The sequence below is a fragment of the Bos mutus genome, chromosome 12, assembly GCF_027580195.1.
Source record: "Bos mutus isolate GX-2022 chromosome 12, NWIPB_WYAK_1.1, whole genome shotgun sequence".
NCBI classification, from domain to species: domain Eukaryota; kingdom Metazoa; phylum Chordata; class Mammalia; order Artiodactyla; family Bovidae; genus Bos; species Bos mutus.
This window is the reverse complement of record NC_091628.1, coordinates 4,369,321-4,389,268: the sequence shown is the minus strand read 5'-3', so window position 1 is coordinate 4,389,268 and position 19,948 is coordinate 4,369,321.

Below are 19,948 nucleotides of genomic sequence, written 5' to 3'. Positions count from 1 at the left end.
ATGTGAAGTTGATGAAGATGTCAAAGACAATGTCAAATGCAACTGAGAAAATTAAATCTCATCCAGAATACAAAGACAAATAAATAATTGGGATGCAAAATGTTTCCTCCTCAAATAAAGTATATCCATCTCCACTTGCAGTACATGGTTCAAGAGGTCATTAGAGGATACTACAAGAGATACAGGTTTGCATTCACTTACTCTTCTCTAGAGGTTGTCTTTGTGGGACTGGAAGAGCGCAAAGCCCCATCCAGCTACTGGAAATCCCTGAGTCAACACTTGGGTGCACTTTGGAAGATGAACAGCTGAGGACAAATTTTAAATATTGGTGGAAGGGATAATACTCTTAGAAATTAAGTAAGGTTGTCACTAAACAAAAGCAGGAGAGATTAAACACATGACACAATTCTGACCCCAGTGAAGCCACCTCTAATGCGGAAGTAGCCTCAGGTTGGCGGTAGGACTTCCTGCAAGAGTCCTCCTCTGCTGCAGGCACTGCAGCTGCTACTGATCATTCTGAAAGACTTTGCCAGCTTGCTCTCATGTGCATCCAACAACCAATGCTCAAGTTTTTACTGAGTGCTTTTTCTTTTTTCCTCTCTCTCTCTTTTTTTAACTGTGTTCACATATATTAAAAGGTAGTATATGTAATAAAGCTGTGATATATACTTTTTTCACCTTCAGTGTGAATATGAAACAAATAGGGGAAAGAATGATGTGGGAAATATGCATTATTTGAAGGATCATAAATTCCATTATCCTCATTTTCTGTCTCTGAGTGCTTTTTCTGTGTCTGGGATTAATTCTGTTTCATGAAAACATGGGGAAAAAGTGTGAAAAGCCCATTCCTGACATCTGGAAACTTTTGGTCATAGGGACAGAAGTTAATATACATGATTAATAAGCAAACTATAAATGATGTTTAATAGCAAAACACCAATGCATTGATTATAGAACCTAGCAGTTCACATTACAAAATTACTTACAGTTTTGGTTCTGCTAATACTGTGTGATTTGGGGCAAGTCTTATTGTATCCAATTCTCAGTGATCTCAGCAGTTGAATGAGTAAATTTAATAGCATGTTCTCCTAGGTGCCTTTCTTTTCAAGGTTTACAGTTTAGGACACTGTAGACTACACCCAAAGAAACAAGTAGTTTTATTTAATTATACTGACTCTTCAGTATTGCTCAGGTTATGAACCACGTATGAAGATGAATACTTGAGTACATATACATGCAATATATGCATACATTTTATGTGAAAGTGAAAGTGTTAGTTACTCAGTTATGTCTGACTCTTTTCAACCCATGGACTGTAGCCCACCAGGCTCTTCTGTCCATGGAATACTCTAGGCAAGAATACTGGAATTGGTTGCCATGCTCTTCTCCAGGGGATCTTCCCAACCCAGGGACTGAACTGGGGTATCCTGCTTTGTGGGCAGATTCTTTATCATCTGAGCCATTAGTGTATACATTTGTTTAAATAATGAAAGCAGTATTTATGTAAACACACTGAGAAGTTCTTTTATTGGACTGAGGACAGACATAAATCAACTTGAGATAAAAGAATCATGAGAAAGCCAAGAACCAATATTTCACCAAGACAAAAAAAAATATGTACAAATAACCAACATACCCATGAAGACAATCAGCATCATTAGCCATCAGGGAGTGCCAATGAAAACAGTAGTATGATTCAATGTCAAGACCACTAGAATGGATTAAAAAATAAAACTGACATTATAAAATAAAATAACCATTTCTGAAAATAATTAAATCATTTCTTATAAATTTAAGTATACAATATAGCCTAGCAGTTTCATTCCTGGGTAAGGTGTCAGTACCAGGAATGCTCATAGGAGCTTTATTTGTGAATAAAAAATTGAAAACAAAATAATGTCCATTGTTTATTGATAAAAACCTTTTATTATCTTAATTCAAAGAGTATAGTAGTCACCAAAATAAAGAGCAAACTACTGATAAATACCTAATCACAGATGAATACTTGAAAAAATATGCTGAGTGAAAGAAGTCAGACAAAAATATAAATACTGTATGATTCCATGTATTGAAAATCTGCAACACTCAAAACAAATCCATAGTGATAGAAATCATGTCAATAGTTACCTGCGTCATGGGTAAGGGTGTGTAGACTGCCTGCAAAAGACATGAGGGAACTTTCCATATCATGATTAGGGTATTAAACATGTAGTATGTGTTTATAAAAGTCATCAAACTTACATTTAAATGCATGATGCCTCACAGTTTATAATTAAACAGACTACAATATTGAAACTAAAGTGGCGACTCATTGCATTATGAATTTTAGCATTTTGGCTACTTCTCTAGATGACTCTATGTAATATTCCACATTCACCAGTCTTCAGGAATTACTTGATAGGAGCTTATGTACTGATCAAGAGGTGAAAAACTATATTTAACAAGTAATAAACCAACAGTAAGCAAGAGAGTGTGTTATTGGCCAAAGAACAGATAGATAGATCAATGGCATAAAATGCAGAATCTGGAAATAGAGCCATATAAATAAAATTGATACCTTCAAATTGTGGTGCTGGAGAAGATTCCGGAGAGTCCCTTGGACAGCAAGATCAAACCAGTCAAATTTAAGGGAAATCAACCCTGAACATTTGTTGCAAAGACTGATGCTGAAGTTGAAGCTCCAGTATTTTGATCATCTGATGTGAACAGCTGACTCATTGGAAAAGTCCCTGATGCTGGGAAAGATTGAGGGTAAAAGGAGAAGATGACATCAGAGGATGAGATGGCTGGATGGTATCACCAATTCAATGGACATGAACTTGGTCAAAAGTCAGGAGAGACACAGGGAGGTTTTCTGTGCTGCAGTCCATGAGGTCACAAAGAGTTAGACATGACTGAACAATAGCAGCAATAACAAATATAGTCAACTGATATTTGACAAAGGAACAAAAGCAATACAATGGAATGAAAATAGTCTTTCAACAAATGGTGCTGAAATAACTGAACACTCAGATACCAAAAAAGAAGAAGAAGAATCTAGACACAGAGTGTATACCCTTCCCAATAATTAACTCAGAATGAATGCTAGACCTAAATGCAAACCAATACTATAAAGCTCCAAGAGAGCATAGAAAAAGCCTACCTGACCTTGGACATGACTATTTAGATACAGCACCAAAGTCATGATCTATGAAGGAAAACAATGATAAACCATAGTTCCTTTAAATTAGAAACTGTGCTCTGCAAAAGAAAGCATCAAGAGAATAAGAGACAAGCCACAGACTGGGAGAAAATATTTTTTAAAAACATCTAATAGCTAACTATTACTGAAAATAGACAAAGAACTCACAGAGCTCAAAAATAAGAGAAAAATCTAAAAATGAGCCAAAGTGCTTAATTGACTCCTCACCAAAGATAACAGATGGCAAATAAACATATACAAAGATGTTTCACATTATATGTCCTTAGGGGAATAGCAATGCAATCTCACTATATATCTACCAAATCGGCCAAAGTTTGGAGCCCTGAGAGCAGTGAGGGGGAGGATGTGGAGCCACAGACAGTCTCACTCAGTGCTGATGGGAATGCAAGATTATACAGTCACTTGTGAAGACAGTTTGAAGGAAAATTCTTACAAAACTAAATATACTCTTACCATACGATCCAGCATTTACACATCTCAGCATTTACCTAAAATAGCTCAGAACTTATGTCCACACAAAAACCTGCATATGGATGTTTATAGCAGCTTTATTCATAATTGCCAAAACTTAGACGCAACCAAGATGCCCTTCAGCAAATGAATGGATAAATGAACTATTGTCTATCTAGACAATGGAATAGTATTCAGCACTAAAAAGAGATGAGCCATCAAGCCATGAAAAGACATGGGAGGGACTTAAGTGCATATCAGTAAGTTAAATAAGCCAATCTGAAAAAGTTACACACTGTATGAATTCTACCATATGGCATTCTGGGAAAGGCAAGTCTATGGAGAAAATAAACTGTGCAGTGGTTGCCAGAGGTTGATGTAGGTTAAAGAATGAATAGGTGGGGCCCAGAAGATTGTTAAGGCAGTGAAAATACTCTGTGTGAGACTATAATGACGGATTCTTGTAACTATGTTTGTCCACACCTATAGAATGTATTTCCAAGCATGAACCCAAATATGAACTACAGATTTTGGTTGATCACACTGTGCCAGTGTAAGTTCAATAATTGTAACAACTGTACAACTCTGGTGAGGGACATTGATAGAGGGAGTGGGCTACATGTGTTTAGAATCAGAGAATGTTTAAGAAATTGCTGTATCATCTCATTTTTGCTTTTAGCTTAAAACTACTCTGAAAGTACTCTTTAATATATAAAAGAAAAATTGAGTATTTAGAGAATGTAAAATATTATAATGACATTATAATTTTTCCTTCAGTGACATTTAAACTGTATATTTTGTTACTAAACCACAAATATCACTGCAAAAGAGTATTGCAGTGTCTTCCAATGTGTTTTCTACAAAATTTTTCAGAAGCTAATAATCTAAGCACTCCTAACACTGTATGCTGGTTCAGCTGGAAATGTTAATCATATTTCTATTCCTCAGGAATGAAGAACACAAAGGCCACAAAATTTCTTCTATAAAGATGATTTATTATTGTTGAATATTCTCCTTTTCATTACTATGCATTTATTTAGGAAAGCAATCCTTGTAGGGGAAGAGGAACCATATGACAACTAGTAATTTGCAAACAAAAAAAGGGCCTGCTTCACTGATCCATGTCATTAACAGAGTCTAGGAGGCTCATAACAAGCACATCAGTTGAACAATACAGACTTCTATCTCCAAGTTATCCACACACTGGTTCACACACTCACATACACACAACACTCACAGAAATATAACAGAAGTAATACACATGCCACAGACATTTGCACAAGAACACACATCCATACACATAGACAACAGATCATTATAATTTACACATCTATGGCAACTGACATTATTCAAGAATTAACTGCCTTTAAAAATGAACTGATTAAAGGGAAAAATGAAGAGGCAAATAAAGTTATTGAGAGTTATAGATTTTGCAATTTTGTCCTATTCCCCCAGGAAATTATTGCCATTTTAAAGGGAAAGAAGCTCATTACCTTCTATCTACACTTCTCTGCACTGATTTTTCTACCTTGCACCAGAATTATTTATGTACATCTTATCTCTGATTACACCATAAACAGTTTAGGACTAAATCCTTTTCTGTATTATTTTTATAATTTCTGAATACCCAATATTATACTCTGATGTAGGAATTTATCAAGTGCAAATTAACTGAATAATACATTAGTGTCATAATTATCATGGTAATATTGAAACTATATTCATATAATGGAAAGAGGAAATAACTAAGAATGCTGCAATCCTTCCTAGAGGAAAAGGAAATGTTCTTATATTCTTTTTCAATGAAAGTAAGTAATAAATTATAGCAGTCCAAGTTTTTCAAATAAAAGAAAAAAATAAATAAGTGTTTGTGTTAGTGACTTTCAGTTCAGTTACTCAGTCACGTCCGACCCTTTGCAACCCATGGACTGCAGCACGTCAGGCCTCCCCATCCATCACCAACTCCCAAAGTTTACCCAAACTCCACTGAGTAGGTGATTTCATCCAATCATCTCATCTCCTGTCATCCCCTTCTCCTTCTGCCTTCAATCCTTCCCAGCATCAGGATCTTTTCAAGTGAGCCAGTTCTTCACATTGGGTGGCCAAATTATTGGAGTTTCAGCTTCAGCATCAGTCCTCCCAATGACTACTCAGGACTGATTTCCTGTAGGATGGACTGGTTGGATCTCTTCGTTGTCCAAGGGACTCTCAAGAGTCATCTCCAACACCACAGTTCAAAATCATCAATTCTTCGGCACTCAGCCTTCTTTATCATTCAACTCTCACATCCATACAGGACTACTGGAAAAACCATAGCTTTGACTAGATGGGTCTTTGTTGGCAAAATAATGTGTCTGCTTTTTAATATGCTGTCTAGGTTGGTCATAACTTTCCTTCCAAGGAGCAAACATCTTTTAATTCCATGGCTGCAGTCACCATCTGCGGTGATTTTGGAGTCCCCAAAAATAAAGTCTGTTACTGTTTCCACTGTTTTCCCATCTATTTTCCATAAAGTGATGGGACCAGATGCCATGATCTTAGTTTTCTGAATGTTGAGTTTTATGCCAATGTTTTCACTCTCCTCTTTCATCAAGATGCTCTTTAGTTTTTCTTTGCTTTCTGCCATAAGGGTGGTGGCATCTGCATATCTGAGGTTATTGGTATTCTCCTGGCAATCTTGACTCCAGTTTGTGCTTCATCCAACCCAGCGTTTCTCATGATGTACTCTGCATATATGTTAAATAAGCTAGTGATTTTAATATATCTTATTTTATAATAATTAGTTGAATTGTTTCTAGTGAGATATTCCTAAATTATTCAGGAGCTGGGTATTTAAAAAATGGTTATGTCCTTTTGTATGTGACTAAGTCCATTGCCTGATTTCTAATCCTGCTTACCCATAGCAATATCTATACTGATATTGATATGGTACCACCATAGCAATATTTGTGGCATGCAGGCAATATTGATTGCCCTGTTTTTTGTTTTTGTTTTTGAAAGAATCTAAACTTGTTAAGGGGACCCAATTTCCTCCAGTGCCCCCCGCCCCAAGAGACTCAGAGGATACTGATAGTGTGCAGCTCCAGGAAAGGTCCTGATGTTATGCTCTACTCCAGTCTTGGTTTGCATGATTCTCATCAATATGCGTTAGAGTCTTACACTGAGGCAGTCTGTACATGATTACCAATGCCCTCCTTGAGAAATCAGTCTATCAGATTTGTGAAAGGATCCCTCTTGTCCTGTATCCCAACTTGTCTGTGCTCCCTCCATCCCACCCTCCTTGCCTCCCTTCTTCCATACTTTCTTTTTCCTCTCTCTTCCTCTAACTCCCTTTTTCTACCTTTCCCTCTTTCCCCTACTCCCAGTCCTTGATCTTACTCCCTTCTCTCCTGTTGAATATGTGAAAGGAAACAAGCAGCCCAGCAGCTTTGCAAATACCAAAAAGGTTTTCACCTTCACAGAGAGAACCAGACCTGCAGGAAGCTGATGTTGAAGGTGACAGTGTTAAAAGACTGAAACAAACTAGGTCATCCCTGAGACACTATGTCTACTAATCCTGAATCCTGCACTCAACGTAGATTTCTACTTTTTTAGAATGATAAGCATACTTGTAGTTTAAGTCAGTTTGTTCCAATATTGTTGCAAACTAATTTTGATGCAATCCTTAATCTCAGTCCTCTACCATGTTTTTAAATGTCCTTCCTTCCTCACTTATTTTTTCATAGGTGCCATTATTATAGTTAGATAAAGAAATATGCCTAGCTTTATGATACTAAATGATTACCATTAAATACTGACAATAGCAAAGGAAAATAGTACAAACTCCAATGAAATACTAACAGCTAAAAGGCCAATTTTTTAATGTGCATTTGTAGCAGCCATTTGAGTGAGTCTACATAATAGTTTTAAAGGACTTTCAATAATGTTTCCTGCAGCTGTGCAGACTTTTAACTTTTAACTCTTCATTTAAAAAATACATCTAAATATAAATCAAGCACTATACACTTCCAATTTAGCTGTTTGAATGGAAAGAGAAAGTGGAAAGCTGGAGCAGTCATGAGTAAGTGCTATAGAAAGCTGTAGTCAACAGTTGCAATTTAAAACCAATCAAGTGGGCAGGGGAAGGGGAACAGGGAACCTGAAAATAACTGGGAAGCTTAGAAATAGTTTTAAAGCAGTAGCTACCCTAATAATAACTATGGTTAATCAGCAATCCAAGAGTACCACCCTCTCTGCCAGTAGTTCAACTGCAACCTTTGGGTTTCCACCAGCAGTAATCACCTGAGTCAACCTTCCCTGCAAAGGCTATTTTGCCTTGTACCAAAGGGAAGAGTATGAGAAAGCAACAGTTACATAGTTACAAGCATCCATACTCCACATTTTCTGAGTACTGACTCAAGCAGAGGACTGGAAAACTAAGACCTTTTCACATTGATAACACATACCATAAGGAACACTCTCAAGTGTTTATTCCTGGAATTAAATGTCTATAATATCCAAACATGCTACCTTCTATGCCTTTACCACTAGTTATTATGTCTTGAAGAAAGAGAAAATGTCAATTTAGATCTAAAATAATCCCTTCTCCTTTAGCACCATGAAAGAAAGTAGACTGCCTTCATTGTTCTTTTACTTGTAACCTGAGCAAATCTTTTAAAGCCTGTTTCTGAAGACAGAGTCTCTGAAGACAAAAAAATAGTACTCTACACTATGAATAGGGAAGTTTGTTGAACACAATTGCATATCTATATAATTTTTTTTTCAAACTGGAAAGCACTATATAGATACTATCAATTGGAGCCATTCTTATCATCAGATTATCAATTTCAAGCTAGAAAGAAATTGGGAGATACACTGCATCTTTGAAACTTATTTGTCACAAGCATAATCACTGACTTTCCTAAGGCAAGAATCCCTTAGAAGAAGTGGAATGGCCTTCATAGTCAACAAAAAGGTCCAAAATACAGTACTGGAGAGCAGTCTCAAAGATGACAGAATGATCTCTGTTCATTTCCAAGGCAAACCATTCCACATCACAGTAATCCAAGTCTGTGATGCCCCACCACTAATGCTGAAGAAACTGAAATTGACCAGTTCTATGAAGACCTACAAGATCTTCCATAACTAGGATCAAAAAAAGATGTCTTTTTTCTCATTGGGGTCTGGAATGCAAAAGTAGGAAGTCGGGAGATGCCTGGAGTAACAGGCAAGTTTGGCCTTGGAGTACAGACTGGAGCAGGGCAAAGGATAGCAGAGCTCTGCCAAGAGAACACACTGGTCACAGAAAGCACCCTCTTCCAACAACACAAGAGATGACTCTTCGCATGGACATCACTAATTTTAAGGGCATAACAATTTCTGAAAGAAACAAATCCCAAGTCTGAAAGTGAAATTAAGTAAGAATAAAGGAAAGATAGCTTAAAATATATATCTGATTTTTTTCATGTATTTATTCTCAGTAATGTCTACTTTTTTTTTTTTTTTTCTGTAATGCCTAGATAGGCTTTATCAAGGGCTGGCTTGTCTGTTTAATACTGTTCCTCACGCCCTTCCCTGGAGATGGATGCAGAGGCAAGCAAGTGTAACGTGCACTTTAGATGCTGTGGAAACGTATGGGCAAGTGGTTACAAAGGAATCTAGGTTTACTCAAGCAACAGCACCAGATAAAGGCAAAAGAGGAAGCAATGAAAGTGAAATGGAATGTTGTAAGGACTTCATCCGGGATCCTAAGCTTTGTTTTCTTGTTTTTTTCTTTTCCTGTAGCCTAAAGAATACAAGGGGGCATCTTCATTTTCTCTTTTTTCTCTAACAAAGGTAATACTTGTTCATTATCTCTGAAAAAGTACTTGACGTGTGTAATAAAAAATACAAAGAATGAAATTGAATCATAATTCCCATAAATAGAATCAGTTCAGTCACTCAGTCATGTCTGACTCTTTGAGACCCCATGGACTGCAGTACCCCAGGCCTCCCTGTCCATCAACAACTCCCGGGGCTTGCTCAAATTCATCTCCATATAGAGAATAAACCACTGTTAACAACTTGTTGTATATAGTTTGTATATAAAATGGAGAACAGAAAACAGATTGTATTAAAAAAAAAAAATGACATAGAGATATTTTTGGTCTCACCTGCCCCTCCAGAACCTTGCACTTCCCATCAACAGAAGGACTCTCTTTACCCTCCTTTTGAACATGGATAAGACTTGTGACTGCCTCAACCATAGGGGATGGTGGAGCCAGTGCTGTGTGTCTTCTGAGGCTGGTGAAACTTCAGGATGTTCACACTCCCTGTGGAGAAGTTCATTTCCGGGGCAAACCATTTCCAGGGAAAACTATTCAACATCACAGCAATCAAATTCTAAGTCCCAACCACTAGTGCTGAAGAAACTGAAACTGACCAGTTCCAAGAAGACCTACAAGACCTTCTTGTAGCATGCATGTGAAGAAGAAGCTCAGAGAGGGCTCCCACCACAGCGAGGAGCCCGTTAGGTTTGTGTAGGGAAGACCTGAGATCTCTCATCAGTAAGTATAGGCCACCAGATGTTGAGTGAACCAACTTTCAAATGAGTACAGCTCCCAATCTTCACATCAACCAGCTAAACCTTGAACATCGTGGAGGACAAACAAGTAGGCCCTACTTGCCCTGTCAGAATTGCTGACTTGCTGAACCTATGAAAAATTATTTTTTAAAATAATTTTAAAAATATATTTTTAAAATAAAGTGCTGTGATTTTTTTATGCAGCATTAGACAACTGTATCTCATACACAGAGTATCACACCAATATTAGCATCTTTTGTATGCATTCTTTTAGAATTCATTTAAGATTTTGACCATATAACACAAATAACTGTAAAATATTTTGTGTCGAGTATTTTTGGAAATATTATGACTATTTAGTTATCACAGAGTAATTTTAAGATTATACTCCTACTGCAAAGACTAATGTTTCATGGAATTTTAGCAATTAAGGGGAAGAGATGCATTTATTAAAATATACACTTAGCTCTTTTTCTAGAGATGGAACAAGCTATGTCCCACTATTTTCATTTATTGAAGTAATAAGTACTGTTGGTATATAATAGATGTGGAGGAGAGAAATAGAGAATACATAGATGATGGGGAGAGAAGAAATGAACTAGAGTTGTAGGTGGTAAGGAAGGCAAAACAGAACAGGCATAATCATAAAGAAGAGAAAAAAAGACTCAGTAAATCAAAAGAGTTCCAGAAAAACATCTATTTCTGCTTTATTGACTGTGCCAAAGCCTTTGACTGTGTGGATCACAATAAACTGTGGAAAATTCTGAAAGAGATGGGAATACCAGACCACCTGACCTGCCTCTTGAGAAATCTGTATGCAGATCAGGAAGCAACAGTTAGAACTGGACATGGAACAACAGACTGGTTCCAAATAGGAAAAGGAGTACCTCAAGGCTATATATTGTCACCCTGCTTATTTAACTTATATGCAGAGTACATCATGAGAAATGCTGGGCTGGAAGAAGCACAAGCTGGAATCAAGATTGCCGGGAGAAATATCAATAACCTCAGATATGCAGATGACACCACCCTTATGGCAGAAAGTGAAGAGGAACTCAAAAGCCTCTTGATGAAAGTGAAAGTGGAGAGTGAAAAAGTTGGCTTAAAGCTCAACATTCAGAAAACGAAGATCATGGCATCCGGTCCCATCACTTCATGGGAAATAAATGGGGAAACAGTGGAAACAGTGTCAGACTTTATTTTTTTGGGCTCCAAAATCACTGCAGATCGTGACTGCAGCCATGAAATTAAGACACTTAATCCTTGGAAGGAAAGTTATGACCAACCTAGATAGCATATTCAAAAGCAGAGGCATTACTTTGCCAACAAAGGTCCGTCTAGTCAAGGCTATGGTTTTTCCAGTGGTTATGTATGGATGTGAGAGTTTGACTGTGAAGAAAGCTGAGTGCCGAAGAATTGATGCTTTTGAACTGTGGTGTTGGAGAAGACTCTTGAGAGTCCCTTGGACTGCAAGGAGATCCAACCAGTCCATTCTGAAGGAGATCAGCCCTGGGATTTCTTTGGAAGGACTGATGCTAAAGCTGAAACTCCAGTACTTTGGCCACCTCATGCAAAGAGTTGACTCATTGGAAAAGACTCTGATGCTGGGAGGGATTGGGGGCAGGAGGAGAAGGGGACGACAGAGGATGAGATGGCTGGATGGCATCACTGACTCGATGGCCGTTAGTCTGAGTGAACTCTGGGAGTTGGTGATGGACAGGGAGGCCTGGCGTGCTGTGATTCATGGGGTTGCAAAGAGTCGGACACGACTGAGAGACTGAACTGAACTGAATTGCAGGATGATAATATAGCGGAGGACACATGAAGATGTTTAATACACCAATCCCAGGCTTTTACTGCTATTTGAAATTTAAAGGTGCTATCCCAGGTTCCACAATCTGTAATGGCCAAATTTCAAGCTAGTCAACTCTCTAGCAAGTAGCCACAGCAACATACCACTGCGAAAAGTCATACTTAAGGCTGGGTGCTCTGATCCTGTGAAGCTTGAATTCCCATGTTGATGGAATTAATACAAGAGCCCAGTGGGGCCTATAGAAGGAAGGCCATGATCTCTGATTCAACAGTAAGAACCACCCTAGGTCAATAATGAGTAACAAATGTTGTGGTCAATGTTATTTCAATGTGTAATTATAATATGTTTGTACATAACAAACAACATTTGCTAAAAAAAAAAAAAAGCACATGTGAGATTCATTTCTCTTAATTCTAATGTAAATCCAAGCATAATTTTCCAGCAACATGCTTATTTTTCTTTATAACAAATTAAAGGTCTGTTTATAGCAATTTAGAAGTCTATTTTTGACCACCTAGACTGATAGTTCAATTCTATTGCTTATCAACTCAATTATTTTTGTTAAAGTGCTGAGCTACAAAGAATTATTACACCTGTAAAATGGGGAGAATTACAGAATCTTTATTATTAGTTTGTTAGAGGATTATTAGAGGATTTAATGAGACAGCACATCTCATGTACTTAAAATGCCCAGCACAAAATAAGCATAGAATAATATGAGTTCTCATTATTATTGTAGGCATTTTTTTTTAATTTAAGAGGCTTAGTGTCTGCTTTTAGCCAATTATCTTATGATTTTTTTTTAGTTTTTGAATAGTGATATTTGCAATACAAAATTTTCTGTAAGTTAAAAAGTATTCTTTTAAAAAAGAAAATGATTAGATAGCAGAAGAAAGTTAATGTTCTAAAGTAAGAGTTCATTTCTAACACTCCATAGCATTTGAGAACCTTAGTACAATTATCCATATTTGGCAAGTGATATTTAGACAATTAAATAGATTAAGTTAAAGGAGAGGTCTGCTACCTTTTGAGGAATTCTTCAAGATTATAGACAACCTAGCTAAGTGAAGGTTACAAGTGCCAGAAATTGGCTCTGTTTTAGCCACTACAATCTCCCTTTTGGATCTTTACAATTAAGGGTATAATTGATGGGAAAGGAGTTGAAATTTGTGTATACCAAAGTGTTTCTCTGGTAATTATTTTAAGGCCACAAAATGAAGTTAACTTACAAGGTCATGCATGTAGAGTACCATGTAATGTCTACATTAAAATGATTATAATGAATACCCATCAATTTAATAATGATTAGCTACTTGTTATACTGTATATTCCTCAAATGTTTCAAGGACAAAAAGCAATGAAGCTAAAACAAAACCCTCTGCAGATGGTTTGCAAATTTTCAGATTTCATTTTTGTGCTAAAAGTAACATATTATAGAGAGATTTTAGGGAAAGCATTTTACTAGTACTGGGACTTGGGGGTGTCTGTGGGGAGGTTGATAATCTAACATTAAAAAAAGACAATTGCTGTCCTTAAAGAAACTTTTAGTGTGGGAGATAATCACATAAGACATAACATGGGGAGTGAATGAAGAGGAGTTGGAAAAAAACAGTGTGAGTTACATATATATATATATATATATATATATAAATATATCAGCTGATGAAACTTAAATAAGACATTTAGCCAAAGTTTCTCTAGGTAAGCTAACACTGAAGTTGTTAAGGCTTTTCTTGGTTAGCATTTATATATTATATCCATTTATGCAAAAATATGTCAATTTACTCTGGTCCAAAAACTATGGGCCAGAAAAGTTACCTGGTTTCAACAATTTTGGCAAGACCCATCCATAGCTACTTGCCCATTAGGTAACAGAAAGAGGTAATTATGTTGTTTGCTAGAAATTGAAGTGAATCAGGTTAGATTTGATGTTTAAAAAAATCTGAACTAGAGCACAATTTTATAGTTTTCATAATGGAAAGTGTATCATTGATCCGGCTCACAGCTCCAGTTGTCTCTCTGTTCACATGTCCTCACTGTTTGCTGAACCCAGTGTGAGCACAGTGTGAGCTAAGAGGCTGGAAGAAGACTTGAGAAGCCATCAGAACTGCAGACATGTTTCTTTTCTCCTGGCTGGCTCAGCAGCCATCACACAGACTCTCTCCTGACTGATGCAGTCGCTGTAGCAGCAGACACATTATATTCTCTCCCCTGTAGCTGACCCAGAAGACATAGCCATGAGGCAGCAGTAATTCCACTTTCTAGGTGGAGCACACATATGCGTACCACATAAAGTAGCCTGTGACCAAGCCAGTACCTCTCATGACACACACGTGCAGTGCTACAAATTATCTCAGCTGTTCAGTTCAGTTTCAGTTCAGTCGCTCAGTCGTGTCCGACTCTTTGCAACCCCATGAATTGCAGCACCCCAGGCATCCCTGTCCATCACCAACTCCTGGAGTTCACCCAAACTCATGTCCATCCAGTCAGTGATGCCATCCAGCCATCTCATCCTCTGTCATCCCCTTCTCCTTCTTCCCCCAATCCCTCCCAGCATCAGGGTCTTTTCCAATGAGTCAACTCTTCTCATGAGGTGGCCAAAGTATTGGAGTTTCAGCTTTAGCATCAGTCCTTCCAAAGAACATCCAAGACTGATCTCCTTTAGAATGGACTGGTTGGATCTCCTTGCAGTCCAAGGGACTCTCAAGAGTCTTCTCCAACACCACAGTTCAAAACCATCAACTCAGCTCACAGGCTAGTAAAGTAATGCTCAAAATTCTCCAAGCCAGGCTTCAGCAATACGTGAACCATGAAATTCCAGATGTTCAAGCTGGTTTTAGAAAAGGAAGAGGAACCAGAGATCTCAGCTGTTACATAGTCATTATTTATAAAACGTGGGGCGAGAGACCCTGAACATGCACTCTTGGCCAATTTGCTCTCTCCCCACAGAAAGTTACTGGAGAGCTCTAAGATTTATCGAGATGTTAGAAAGAGCCTGGAAGGGAGATCTGATGTAGCATGGTTGAAGGAAGTGGTAGGATGTTTGTTTTATGTTTGTCTCCTGCCTAATTCCATTGCAAACCCTTATGGATGAAAAATACTGCCTGCCATATCAGTAAACAAAGGACGTTGCAGCCATCAAGCCATCACATGGTGAGCCTTGAGGCAACTCAGGGTGGAGACAAATGGGCTGCCCACTGCCAAACCCTCAGCCATTGCATTTATTCCCAACTCAGCACGCTGAGGGGACTCAGGATGAGAAAACACTGGATACTGGCCATAGATAGCAGAGTTACACATCAAGGGAATGATTTCACTGAGGCCGGACTCTGGCATCTTCTCATACAAAAAAAAAATATTAAATTCCTTAAGAAATATCTGATTTTCTTTAGTTAACTGTAATCTTTAATGTTTCAGCTACCTGGTCTTTGTTGAAAAAGCTCCTGTATATCTAACTCCTCTGTTTGCCTTCTTGGAACAGTCCCTTGGAGCAACCTAAGACTCCAGTCTCCCCAGTTTGAAGTCCTCAGAATGTTGGCCAAATAAAACAACTCTCAATTTTGGACTTCCCCGGGGTCTCAGTGGTAAAGAATCCACCTGTGATGCAGGATAAACAGGGAATGGGTTCTATTCCTGGGTCAGGAAGATCCCCTGGAGGAGGGCATGGCAAACCATTGCAGTATTCTTGCCTGCAGAATCCCATGGACACAGAAACCTGTTGAGCTATGGTCCATGGGGTCGCAAAGAGTTGGATACAACCGAGCACTCAACTTTTAGATTGTGCGTTTCTCCTTTTGTTTCCAGTTGACACCCTCCTTTACCTATGAATGACTTTGCTGATCAAACACATCTCTAAGCTCACCCTGATGCTCTGAATGCTTCTCAGTACCAGGGATTGGTACTATTAATTGGGCAGTCACTATCAGTCAATCAGAGCTGGCATGCACTCAGAACCCTAACCATGAGAAAAAATTGTAAATTTTTGACATTGTCTTTAAGGCTTTATCATCTGTATACAGCTCTTTTCAGTCTTATATTTTACTAAACTCCCCCACACATACTAAATTTAAACCATAAATATGTTATTATGGTTTAAGTAATTACTTAACTAATTAATGTTATTTCAGTCAGTTCAGTTCAGTCGCTCAGTCGTGTCTGACTCTGCAACCCCATGAATAGTAGCACGCCAGGCCTCCCTGTCCATCACCAACTCCCAGAGTTCACACAGACTCATGTCCATCAAGTCAGTGATGCTATCCAGCCATCTCATCCTCTGTCGTCCCCTTCTCCTCCTGCCTCCAATCCCTCCCAGCATCAAAGTCTTTTCCAATGAGTCAGCTCTTCGCATGAGATGGCCAAAGTACTGGAGTTTCAGCTTCAGCATCATTCCCTCCAAAGAAATCCCAGGGCTGATCTCCTTCAGAATGGACTGGTTGGATCTCCTTGCAGTCCAAGGGACTCTCAAGAGTCTTCTCCAACACCACAGTTCAAAAGCATCAATTCTTTGGTGCTCAGCCTTCTTCACAGTCAACCGCTCACATCCATACATGACCACTGGAAAAACCATAGCCTTGACTAGACGGACTTTGTTGGCAAAGTAATGTCTCTGCTTTTGAATATGCTATCTAGGTTGGTCATAACTTTCCTTCCAAGGAGTAAGCGTCTTTTAATTTCATGGCTGCAGTCACCATCTGCAGTGATTTTGGAGCCCAAAAAAATAAAGTCTGACACTGTTTCCACTGTTTACCCACCTATTTCCCATGAAGCGATGGGACCGGATAATTATTGACTTGCAACTTCCTAATTTAGAATCCATTTATCTATTTTTCTTGCAAAAGTTCTCAATGCAACCTTCAGTGAAATTCAAAAGCTACTCCACCACTAACTGCTTTCTCCATTAGAATTGATTTCTCTTCATTTCATTAAACTTTCGGTTCAGTTCAGTTGCTCAGTCGTGTCTGACTCTTTGCAACCCCATGAATCGCAGCACGCCAGGCCCCCCTGTCCATCACCAACTCCCAGAGTTCACTCAGACTCACATACATCAAGTCAGTGATGCCATCCAGCTATCTCATCCTCTGTCGTCCCCTTCTCCTCCTGCCCCCAATCCCTCCCAGCATCAGAGTCTTTTCCAATGAGTCAGCTCTTCGCATGAAGTGACCAATGTACTGGAGTTTTAGCTTTAGCATCAGTCCTTCCAAAGAAATCCCAGGGCTGATCATCTTCAGAATGGACTGGTTGGGTCTCCTTGCAGTCCAAGGGACTCTCCAGAGTCTTCTCCAACACCACAGTTCAAAAACATAAATTCTTCAGTGCTCAGCTTTCTTCACAGTCAAACTCTCACATCCATACATGACCACTGGAAAAACCATAGCCTTGACTAGACGGACCTTTGTTGGCAAAGTAATGTCTCTGCTTTTGAATATGCTATCTAGGTTGGTCATAACTTTCCCTCCAAGAAGTAAGCATCCTTTAATTTCATGGCTGCAGTCACCATCTGCAATGAGTTTAGCCCATTTCACTGTATGTCAGTATTTCATGTGTATTACATTTACTTAAGGAATCAATTATATTTTATTCATTGTTTACCCTCAAGGAACCTGGCACAAAATTTACATATTTTATCAAATTGAGTTAAACTGATTTTAAAAACAACTGATCATAGTTATCCTTTCAGTTCAGTCACTTAGTCTTGTCTGATTCTTTGCAATCCTATGGACTGCAGCATGCCAGGCCTTCTTGTCCATCACCAACTCCCAGAGTCCACCCAAACTTATGTTCATTGAGTCGGTGATACCATACAACCATCTCATCCTCTGTCGTCCCTTCTCCTCCCTCCTTCAATCTTTCCCAGCATCAGGTCTTTTCCAATGAGTCAGTTCTTCGCATCAGGTGGCCAAAGTTTTGGAATTTCAGCTTCAGCATCAGACCTTCCAATGAATATTCAGGACTGACTTCCTTTAGGATGGACTGGTTGGATCTCCTTGCAGTCCAAGGGACTCTCAAGAGTCTTCTCAAAACCACAGTTCATCTGCTCTCACAAGATATGCTGCCCTAACCTACTCTTGTTCTGCCTACTTTTATGTTCTTTGAATTGTTGTTCAAATTGTTGTTCAATATGTTCAAAAAACTGATTATGGTATTTGCTGACCCAAAATGTGTAAAGTGTAGACATTTGATAATATAAAATTAGTACAGATTCTCAAATTATTTAAAATAGAAGTTAAAAGAGAGTTAGAAGAGCAAATATAAGTTTGCTCAAGTAGACCTGGAACTTCTACCATTCATAAACACACATATTCACACCCACAAAACAAAAATAACTATATGCAGAAAAGCATTTCAAAATTCATCCTGTAGAGCATAATAGAGGCTAGTCTGATTTGTTTTGTTCATGCTGAGATGTATTTTATTTAGTTCAGAGAATTTATTTAAAGCCTTTACATAATCATTAAGCTCCAGGAATTGCCTCTATCAAGTTTTGTTAGCACATGTGTGCTCACTCAGCTCCTTATTTTCCTCTGAGTGGTATGTTCCTCATATATTCTAAGACCTAAAGTAAGTCAAGAAATTTCCCAAAGACTTAATTTCTTCACATATAAATTGGTAACTATAGTAATTTCTATCAATTTACCTACCTAAACAACTGCTATGGGGATCAATATGAAACTACCCTGGTGGCTCAGATGGTAAAGAATCTGCCTGCAATGCAAGAGACCTGGATTCAATCCCTAGGTTGGGAAGATCCCCAGGAGAAGGGAATGGCAACCCATCCCAGTTTTCTTGCCTGAAGAATCCCATGGACAGAGGAGCCTGGGGGGTTACAGTCTAGTGTCACAAAGAGTCAGAAATGACTGAACGACTAACACACACTTGTGGGGATCAAAATAGAAAGTAACACACACACACACAATTCCAAAATATACTGTTATATAATATTTTACTCAGTAATATTAATCTCCAACAATTCAAATTTCAATTCTTAAAATGAGTTATTCAACCAAAGTCAGCACTAGGTCACGAAATTTTTGGAGATTATTACAGCTGGCCACAGGGATGGGGGCAATACACTAAATGAAACATTTCTTTATCACTTGGGTAAAAAGATCTTTGGAAAACGGTTAGAAATGCCACCAAATTGCATGCTACTAGACTAATACTTTGTGGATCATAAATTCTCTTAGATGGCTTTAGCCAAACTTAATTAGCTTTAAAAAACTTCTCTACTAAGATTAGTTGATGCTTTAATTAGGCGGACACAAAATAAAAAAGCTCAGTTTTACTAGATTTATCAAATTATTGCCTGAAATATTTCTCCCCTTTGACATATTAAAAAAAGCAGCCTCACACTGAATACAACCACCAAGGAGACTGACAAATCTTTATATTACCAGAATTTGAAGAACCAGCTCATCTTCTGTCTGCATTTTTTTCCCCCTTTCAAAACACAATTCCCAGTTGTGCTTAAGATGTCCATTTGCTCTTGTAAATCATCTGAACGTGTATATTCAGGGAATCTATTGAAAAATATGTACCCTGGGCAAAGTTGGAGAGAGTGGATATGGATGGAAGTGAAATTAGGTGAGTCATATTTGGGAAATAAATACCAATACAACTTGGAATTGGATTTTACATAGCTGAGAGATGTCAAGGGCAACTTTGAGACAGCTGGCTTATACAACAGGAAGGGTGATGATGACTATTTACTGATTTAGAAAACAGGAGATTTGCCAGGGTTGGAGTAAACAAGCATCAAGAGAGATTTGGGGGTGGTTTTAGAATATTTCCTTTATATCTGGCCTGAAATTCCTAAATTCTATAATTAGAAAATTATTCATATATGTTGAAATCATCTACACTTTTTTTTTCCCTAACATAATGGCTTCTGAAGGTAAGAGTATGACAGGGTGATCTTAATAACTTAGCCTGTGTGGATGAGTTT